Source organism: Borostomias antarcticus, assembly GCF_949987555.1.
Source record: "Borostomias antarcticus genome assembly, chromosome: 28".
NCBI lineage: Eukaryota > Metazoa > Chordata > Actinopteri > Stomiiformes > Stomiidae > Borostomias > Borostomias antarcticus.
Window position 1 is genome coordinate 7,605,565 of NC_140261.1, and position 10,817 is coordinate 7,616,381.

At 46.8% G+C, this 10,817-nt stretch overlaps 1 long non-coding RNA gene across 1 annotated transcript; it reads right to left on the reverse strand.

Annotated features, from left to right (window-relative positions):
- Positions 1-369: 369 nt before the first annotated feature.
- Positions 370-871, reverse strand: LOC311326461. Its single transcript, XR_014631063.1, has 3 exons — positions 780-871; positions 534-650; positions 370-424 (listed from the first exon to the last, which is right to left on the reverse strand). It is a non-coding gene; the product is annotated as an uncharacterized lncRNA (long non-coding RNA).
- Positions 872-10,817: the final 9,946 nt, after the last annotated feature.

Consider the following 10,817-nt stretch of genomic DNA (forward strand, 5'->3'; position numbering starts at 1 on the left):
GAAGTTACTCACCATCTTCCTTTGATGATCCTTGTCCTTCAGCTGCTCCTCCAAGACCAGCAGCTCCTCCTCCGTTTTAGCAGGGTGCAGGTCATCCAGTACTGCTCCCCGATAGCTGTCTGCAGACTCGCCGGACAGTCTCTGCTCCAGTCTCTGCTCCAGCCTCATCATTGTCTGTGCCATCTCCCTCAGACTCTGCATGACGCTGGAGAACTGCTGACACATCATCCTCTGGAAGTCTGGATATTAAACACAGATGTGGCTATAAGTAATTGTACGGTCCCATAATGGATGTTCAGCTCAAAGTATATCCCTACATGCAGCATGAAGTAGTTCACAAAATTCAGCGTACCAGCATCTGCAGAGCTTGATGGCAACCCTGCTGGAGCTGTTGGTCTCACAGGCGATGGCATCAGAGAACTACCTGAAAACCAGAGGATAAAGGGATGAGCAGGAAACTATGGTGCTGGCGGCGTAGTGATTCTGGCATAAGGGGAAGAATCAACTCGACATGAGACATGTCAGACCCTGACCTGGTCTAGCCGGGGTGCTAATCGCTGATGCATGCTGCTCGTGCCTGGACGTCTGAAGGGCTGAAGGGCCTGGGCTCACAGCGCCTTGGCTCAAAGGACCCGGGCGATGAACATCTACTGCCGAGTAGTGAGATGTGAGATGAGCGAATTAGTGAACTGAGTACATTAGTCTTCAGACATTCCTGAGTTAACTGTAAGTGTGCAAATATGCATAGACATTTCACCAACACAAACATGCATGGATACCTGCATTGATAACTGGCAGAGCAGGCCTTCCGGCTCTGGCACCTGGCATAGCTGGTCTGGTCTGAGTTCTGCCGACCGGCTGCCTGGGCACTGGAACATATAGTAGAGGTAAATTAGCTCAGATTAGTCAACTCAAGTAGTACTCTTTTGGGACTGTTGAATGCACTTTATTATATTACCTTCGTCACTGGAGTCATAGCGTGTGTTGCGCTGTCTCTTCCTTGTGTCTTGGGAGTTAATCCATTGATGACTGCTGCTCAAACACCTTCGCCAAGGCACTGGCTACTTCATAATGCTCTGTGTGTTCCTCAGCAGAGACAGAGGTTGTCATGGCTCCTCTTGATGTGCTTGTGGAGGTAGATCTGGGAGGTATAGGAGAATGGGCACTCAGAGCAGGAGAACACCCAAGTCTTGCACAGCAATGAGAGAGACCATTAAAAAGGATTATCTCACCTGTAGTACAAGTTCAAATATAGAGTGATTATACGTCATTGTAAATGAGAGCTTACTCTCAATTGATTCACGAGGTTAAATAAAGATTGAATGAATATGTAGCTAGTGGGGGGTTACAACCACACAACTGTGGAGAGAGAATGAGACACTTGGTTCCCTCCTCTACTGGTGTTCATGGCCATGGCCACACACCTGGAATACTCCAACCCTGATTTAAAGGCATAAAAGTGGGGAACACATTCTTGAGACGGTTCCTAAAACTGGAGGGGAAAAAAACGGGAAAATGATCTTACCTCTCCTCATCACTCACTTCTGCATGGGGCTGAGCTCTACCCTGTCAGCAGTGGCAATACATGGGATAGCGGCTCAGCACACAGGAGAACTGCACAGAGAGGAAGGAGGAGAGAGAAAACCAACAACAAAAAAGGCAAGAAGGGTTAATAACTGAGCGAATCTTGCAAGTTTGCACTACAGGGAAGCAATTGCTCAATTTCCCTGATATTGTGGCGTCACTGGCGTCAGTGATGCGTCTTATGAATCTCACATGTCTACCGCTAACTCAATATCAATATTCCCATTTGTTTATCCCGTCTATGGAAACGTATGTGCATTTGTACTTACGTGTGCCTGCCTATATTGATGATCAGGTGTTTCTCCACCTAAGGGCTGGCCAGACAGAACCATCAGAGACCATTGGGCTGAGCTGAGGAGAGAGCGACATGTTAGAGTGTATGTGTGCATATGTATATGGTGCTCTTCTGTTAATACTCATGAGGGCATTCAACTGAACAAGACTCACAGAGCCTGTGGTGCTGTCCCAGGACTGCCCCTGGCCATGCCTGTCCCCGTCTTAGCGCCTCTTCCTGTCCCGCTCACCTGCTTCTTGCTCAGTTCAAACAAGAACTGGGAGGTTGGCAACTGAGAGCATGGGAGGGGAGAGAGGGAGAGAGAGAGAGAGAGAAAGTGGGTGGGTGACCCTCTCGTAGGCTGACATGCACACTCCACAGGACCACGTGCCAAAAGCCAAGATGGCTGCTATAACAAATCCTGCTAGCTAGCCTAGCTCCATTGTTGGGGCTTCTAGTATTCTGTTAACGTTAAAATCGGAAAAATGAATGCCTAAAAACAAACACATACTAACGGTGTCGTGGGTTAATGCGAAATCAATGAGTAAGCTAATTATCCCATTTTATTCCAAGCGATGAAACAGTACGAACGTGCAGGAGCTCGCGCGAGCCTGCTAGCCACCATTGCCCGTAATTAGGAAACAATGGCCCACGACAACACTTCATAAAAGTTATAGTGTACACAACTGAAATATTCTCAAGTTGCCAAGCCAACATTATAATTTAAGCTACAATTACACAAAAGCTAGTTATAACAATAATTGCGAGAGTAATTTTACGTAGGCTACTTAGCTAGCCATGTACAGAAAAAGGCTAATCACGTTAGCTGGCTAGCTAGTTAGCTAACATTGGAAAGAGAGCATCTCCATATAGATAATCATTACAATAGGGTAGCTTGCACATAACGTTGGTGTTTTATCTGGGACGATACCAAAATACATAGTATGTATACATACTAATGTATACATTGAAATTGAGATACTTACATGATCTGTGTTGTCGCGGAGACAAAGACAGCGACTCTCAATCGTTTGTTTCAAACGGACCGGAAGTTTACCCGTCCTCGTTCTTCTTCTTCTTCGCTGGGTTTAGTGGCGGATGTGCATACAGCCACCTACTGGCACAGAGTGTGTAACTTGTTTGTCTAGTTCTTCAATTGAGATACTTACAGGATCTGTGTTGTCGAAGAAAGTAGCCCAATGCCTTGCATTCTACGTCCACTGCTCAGCGTTCATTGCTCACATTTAGGTTGCAAAATTAGGAGTTTATTCATAGGCATATTTTTTATCATTATTTTTATTAGGCCTAGACTGCAAATCTTTAGTGTTAATATTAACTGTAAATGAGAAATTACACACAAAACAGACATGCAGGATTTCTCCTCATTATTACAATTCTGTAACTGTATGACTTCAAAATTTATTTTAAAACCTAAGTAATTTACAAATGTTCTGACCCACTGTGACACATTTCCAATAAAGTCAGATTGGGACTGTGATCTAACCACATTGTCACGTTATTTAATTACATCGTAGTTACGGATTTAAGCAGCAGTGGCGGCTACGTTCCCTTACAGTGTACTTGAGGACGGCTATTTTGGTTATTTTGCGACTGAAAAGGCAAGTGTCAGCTAGGTGTCAGCTAGGTCCGCTGCTGGTGACGTCGCAAAGTTACCACAATTACACCAATGTGTCCCGTCAGTTTTACGTACTGTGTTAGTAGGGATACTGCAATATCAGCCTCCTAGACCAAGAATCCTTGGAGATATTGACCCGTTCACTCACCATGTAAACCTATTGCTGTTGTACACCGACCTGTGGCGGCTGTACGCGGCTGTTTCTCATGATTGGTTGGGAGTAGGAGGCTGATCTCAGAGTATGTTCATGCCACCCTTTGGTACTTGAGGACCCCCGCTTTATAGCCTCCTAGCCCCCACCACTTTGGAGAAATGTGGCGTGTACCGCCGCCATAGGTCGGTGTACAACCGCAATAGGTTTACATGTTAAAATAAAAATTGCTCGGATTGGCTCGAAACCTATGCACAGTAACTGTACACCATGAAGACATGAACATACTGCAATATCAGCCTCCTAGACCAATAATCTTTGGAGATATTGACCCGTACACTAACCATGTAAACCTATTGCTGTTGTACACCCACCTGTGGCGGTTGTACGCGGCTGTTTCTCATGATTGGTTGGGAGTAGGAGGCTGATCTCAGAGTATGTTCATGCCACCCTTTGGTACTTGAGGACCCCCGCTTTATAGCCTCCTAGCACCCACCACTTTGGAGAAATGTGGCGTGTACCGCCGCCATAGGTCGGTGTACAACCGCAATAGGTTTACATGTTAAAATAAAAATTGCTCGGATTGGCTCGAAACCTATGCACAGTAACTGTACACCATGAAGACATGAACATACTGCAATATCAGCCTCCTAGACCAATAATCTTTGGAGATATTGACCCGTACACTAACCATGTAAACCTATTGCTGTTGTACACCGACCTGTGGCGGCTGTACGCGGCTGTTTCTCATGATTGGTTGGGAGTAGGAGGCTGATCTCAGAGTATGTTCATGCCACCCTTTGGTACTTGAGGATTCCCGCTTTATAGCCTCCTAGCCCCCACCACTTTGGAGAAATGTGGCGTGTACCGCCGCCATAGGTCGGTGTACAACCGCAATAAGTTTACATGTTAAAATTAAAATTGCTCGGATTGGCTCGAAACCTATGCACAGTAACAGTCCACCATGGAGACATGAACATACTGCAATATCAGCCTCCTAGACCAAGAATCCTTGGAGATATTGACCCGTACACTCACCATGTAAACCTATTGCTGTTGTACACCGACCTGTGGCGGCTGTACGGTTGGGAGTAGGAGGCTGATCTCAGAGTATGTTCATGCCACCCTTTGGTACTTGAGGACCCCCGCTTTATAGCCTCCTAGCCCCCACCACTTTGGAGAAATGTGGCGTGTTCCACCGCCATAGGTCGGTGTACAACCGCAATAGGTTTACATGTTACAATTAAAATTGCTCGGATTGGCTCGAAACCTATGCACAGTAACAGTACACCATGAAGACATGAACATACTGCAATATCAGCCTCCTAGACCAATAATCTTTGGAGATATTGACCCGTACACTCACCATGTAAACCTATTGCTGTTGTACACCGACCTGTGGCGGCTGTACGCGGCTGTTTCTCATGATTGGTTGGGAGTAGGAGGCTGATCTCAGAGTTTGTTCATGCCACCCTTTGGTACTTGAGGATTCCGGCTTTATAGCCTCCTAGCCCCCACCACTTTGGAGAAATGTGGCATGTATCGCCGCCATAGGTCGGTGTACAACCGCAATAGGTTTACATGTTAAAATTAAAATTGCTCGGATTGGCTCGAAACCTATGCACAGTAACTGTACACCATGAAGACATGAACATACTGCAATATCAGCCTCCTAGACCAAGAATCTTTGGAGATATTGACCCGTACACTAACCATGTAAACCTATTGCTGTTGTACACCGACCTGTGGCGGCTGTACGCGGCTGTTTCTCATGATTGGTTGGGAGTAGGAGGCTGATCTCAGAGTATGTTCATGCCACCCTTTGGTACTTGAGGATTCCCGCTTTATAGCCTCCTAGCCCCCACCACTTTGGAGAAATGTGGCGTGTACTGCCGCCATAGGTCGGTGTACAACCGCAATAAGTTTACATGTTAAAATTAAAATTGCTCGGATTGGCTCGAAACCTATGCACAGTAACAGTCCACCATGGAGACATGAACATACTGCAATATCAGCCTCCTAGACCAAGAATCCTTGGAGATATTGACCCGTACACTCACCATGTAAACCTATTGCTGTTGTACACCGACCTGTGGCGGCTGTACGCGGCTGTTTCTCATGATTGGTTGGGAGTAGGAGGCTGATCTCAGAGTTTGTTCATGCCACCCTTTGGTACTTGAGGACCCCCGCTTTATAGCCTCCTAGCACCCACCACTTTGGAGAAATGTGGCGTGTACCGCCGCCATAGGTCGGTGTACAACCGCAATAGGTTTACATGTTAAAATAAAAATTGCTCGGATTGGCTCGAAACCTATACACAGTAACTGTACACCATGAAGACATGAACATACTGCAATATCAGCCTCCTAGACCAATAATCTTTGGAGATATTGACCCGTACACTAACCATGTAAACCTATTGCTGTTGTACACCGACCTGTGGCGGCTGTACGCGGCTGTTTCTCATGATTGGTTGGGAGTAGGAGGCTGATCTCAGAGTATGTTCATGCCACCCTTTGGTACTTGAGGATTCCCGCTTTATAGCCTCCTAGCCCCCACCACTTTGGAGAAATTTGGCGTGTACCGCCGCCATAGGTCGGTGTACAACCGCAATAAGTTTACATGTTAAAATTAAAATTGCTCGGATTGGCTCGAAACCTATGCACAGTAACAGTCCACCATGGAGACATGAACATACTGCAATATCAGCCTCCTAGACCAAGAATCCTTGGAGATATTGACCCGTACACTCACCATGTAAACCTATTGCTGTTGTACACCGACCTGTGGCGGCTGTACGGTTGGGAGTAGGAGGCTGATCTCAGAGTATGTTCATGCCACCCTTTGGTACTTGAGGACCCCCGCTTTATAGCCTCCTAGCCCCCACCACTTTGGAGAAATGTGGCGTGTTCCACCGCCATAGGTCGGTGTACAACCGCAATAGGTTTACATGTTAAAATTAAAATTGCTCGGATTGGCTCGAAACCTATGCACAGTAACAGTACACCATGGAGACATGAACATACTGCAATATCAGCCTCCTAGACCAATAATCTTTGGAGATATTGACCCGTACACTCACCATGTAAACCTATTGCTGTTGTACACCGACCTGTGGCGGCTGTACGCGGCTGTTTCTCATGATTGGTTGGGAGTAGGAGGCTGATCTCAGAGTATGTTCATGCCACCCTTTGGTACTTGAGGACCCCTGCTTTATAGCCTCCTAGCCCCCACCACTTTGGAGAAATGTGGCGTGTACCGCCGCCATAGGTCGGTGTACAACCGCAATAGGTTTACATGTTAAAATTAAAATTGCTCGGATTGGCTCGAAACCTATGCACAGTAACAGTACACCATGGAGACATGAACATACTGCAATATCAGCCTCCTAGACCAAGAATCTTTGGAGATATTGACCCGTACACTCACCATGTAAACCTATTGCTGTTGTACACCCACCTGTGGCGGCTGTACGCGGCTGTTTCTCATGATTGGTTGGGAGTAGGAGGCTGATCTCAGAGTATGTTCATGCCACCCTTTGGTACTTGAGGACCCCCCCTTTATAGCCTCCTAGCACCCACCACTTTGGAGAAATGTGGCGTGTACCGCCGCCATAGGTCGGTGTACAACCGCAATAGGTTTACATGTTAAAATAAAAATTGCTCGGATTGGCTCGAAACCTATGCACAGTAACTGTACACCATGAAGACATGAACATACTGCAATATCAGCCTCCTAGACCAATAATCTTTGGAGATATTGACCCGTACACTAACCATGTAAACCTATTGCTGTTGTACACCGACCTGTGGCGGCTGTACGCGGCTGTTTCTCATGATTGGTTGGGAGTAGGAGGCTGATCTCAGAGTATGTTCATGCCACCCTTTGGTACTTGAGGATTCCCGCTTTATAGCCTCCTAGCCCCCACCACTTTGGAGAAATGTGGCGTGTACCGCCGCCATAGGTCGGTGTACAACCGCAATAAGTTTACATGTTAAAATTAAAATTGCTCGGATTGGCTCGAAACCTATGCACAGTAACTGTACACCATGAAGACATGAACATACTGCAATATCAGCCTCCTAGACCAATAATCTTTGGAGATATTGACCCGTACACTAACCATGTAAACCTATTGCTGTTGTACACCGACCTGTGGCGGCTGTACGCGGCTGTTTCTCATGATTGGTTGGGAGTAGGAGGCTGATCTCAGAGTATGTTCATGCCACCCTTTGGTACTTGAGGATTCCCGCTTTATAGCCTCCTAGCCCCCACCACTTTGGAGAAATGTGGCGTGTACCGCCGCCATAGGTCGGTGTACAACCGCAATAAGTTTACATGTTAAAATTAAAATTGCTCGGATTGGCTCGAAACCTATGCACAGTAACAGTCCACCATGGAGACATGAACATACTGCAATATCAGCCTCCTAGACCAAGAATCCTTGGAGATATTGACCCGTACACTCACCATGTAAACCTATTGCTGTTGTACACCGACCTGTGGCGGCTGTACGCGGCTGTTTCTCATGATTGGTTGGGAGTAGGAGGCTGATCTCAGAGTATATTAATGCCACCCTTTGCTACTTGAGGTCCCCCGCTTCATAGCCTCCTAGCCCCCACCACTTTGGAGAAATGTGGCGTTTACCGCCGCCATAGGTCGGTGTACAACCGCAATAGGTTTACATGATAAAATTAAAATTGCTTGAATCAACTCAACCCTCTGCACAGTAACAGTACACCATGGAGACATAAACCTACTGCCATATCAACCTCCTACCCCAAGACACTTTGGAGATATCGACCCGTACACTCACCATGTAAACCTATTGCTGTTGTACACCGACCTGTGGCGGCTGTACGCGGCTGTTTCTCATGATTGGTTGGGAGTTGGAGGCTGATCTCAGAGTATGTTCATGCCACCCTTTGGTACTTGAGGACCCCCGCTTTATAGCCTCCTAGCCCCCACCACTTTGGAGAAATGTGGCGTGTTCCACCGCCATAGGTCGGTGTACAACCGCAATAGGTTTACATGCTACAATTAAAATTGCTCGGATTGGCTCGAAACCTATGCACAGTAACAGTACACCATGAAGACATGAACATACTGCAATATCAGCCTCCTAGACCAATAATCTTTGGAGATATTGACCCGTACACTCACCATGTATACCTATTGCTGTTGTACACCGACCTGTGGCGGCTGTACGCGGCTGTTTCTCATGATTGGTTGGGAGTAGGAGGCTGATCTCAGAGTATGTTCATGCCACCCTTTGGTACTTGAGGATTCCGGCTTTATAGCCTCCTAGCCCCCACCACTTTGGAGAAATGTGGCATGTATCGCCGCCATAGGTCGGTGTACAACCGCAATAGGTTTACATGTTAAAATTAAAATTGCTCGGATTGGCTCGAAACCTATGCACAGTAACAGTACACCATGAAGACATGAACATACTGCAATATCAGCCTCCTAGACCAAGAATCTTTGGAGATATTGACCCGTACACTCACCATGTAAACTTGCTGTTGTACACCGACCTGTGGCGGCTGTACGCGGCTGTTTCTCATGATTGGTTGGGAGTAGGAGGCTGATCTCAGAGTATGTTCATGCCACCCTTTGGTACTTGAGGACCCCTGCTTTATAGCCTCCTAGCCCCCACCACTTTGGAGAAATGTGGCATGTACCGCCGCCATAGGTCGGTGTACAACCGCAATAGGTTTACATGTTAAAATTAAAATTGCTCGGATTGGCTCGAAACCTATGCACAGTAACAGTACACCATGGAGACATGAACATACTGCAATATCAGTCTCCTAGACCAAGAATCTTTGGAGATATTGACCCGTACACTCACCATGTAAACCTATTGCTGTTGTACACCCACCTGTGGCGGCTGTACGCGGCTGTTTCTCATGATTAGTTGGGAGTAGGAGGCTGATCTCAGAGTATGTTCATGCCACCCTTTGGTACTTGAGGACCCCCGCTTTATAGCCTCCTAGCCCCCACCACTTTGGAGAAATGTGGCGTGTACCGCCGCCATAGGTCGGTGTACAACCGCAATAGGTTTACATGTTAAAATAAAATTGCTCGGATTGGCTCGAAACCTATGCACAGTAACAGTACACCATGGAGACATGAACATACTGCAATATCAGCCTCCTAGACCAAGAATCTTTGGAGATATTGACCCGTACACTCACCATGTAAACCTATTGCTGTTGTACACCGACCTGTGGCGGCTGTACGCAGATGTTTCTCATGATTGGTTGGGAGTAGGAGGCTGATCTCAGAGTATGTTCATGCCACCCTTTGGTACTTGAGGACCCCTGCTTTATAGCCTCCTAGCCCCCACCACTTTGGAGAAATGTGGCGTGTACCGCCGCCATAGGTCGGTGTACAACCGCAATAGGTTTACATGTTAAAATTAAAATTGCTCGGATTGGCTCGAAACCTATGCACAGTAACAGTACACCATGGAGACATGAACATACTGCAATATCAGCCTCCTAGACCAAGAATCTTTGGAGATATTGACCCGTACACTCACCATGTAAACCTATTGCTGTTGTACACCCACCTGTGGCGGCTGTACGCGGCTGTTTCTCATGATTGGTTGGGAGTAGGAGGCTGATCTCAGAGTATGTTTATGCCACCCTTTGGTACTTGAGGACCCCCGCTTTATAGCCTCCTAGCCCCCACCACTTTGGAGAAATGTGGCATGTACCGCCGCCATAGGTCGGTGTACAACCGCAATAGGTTTACATGTTAAAATAAAAATTGCTCGGATTGGCTCCAAACCTATGCACAGTAACTGTACACCATGAAGACATGAACATACTGCAATATCAGCCTCCTAGACCAATAATCTTTGGAGATATTGACCCGTACACTAACCATGTAAACCTATTGCTGTTGTACACCGACCTGTGGCGGCTGTACGCGGCTGTTTCTCATGATTGGTTGGGAGTAGGAGGCTGATCTCAGAGTATGTTCATGCCACCCTTTGGTACTTGAGGATTCCCGCTTTATAGCCTCCTAGCCACCACCACTTTGGAGAAATGTGGCGTGTACCGCCGCCATAGGTCGGTGTACAAACGCAATAAGTTTACATGTTAAAATTAAAATTGCTCGGATTGGCTCGAAACCTATGCACAGTAACAGTCCACCATGGA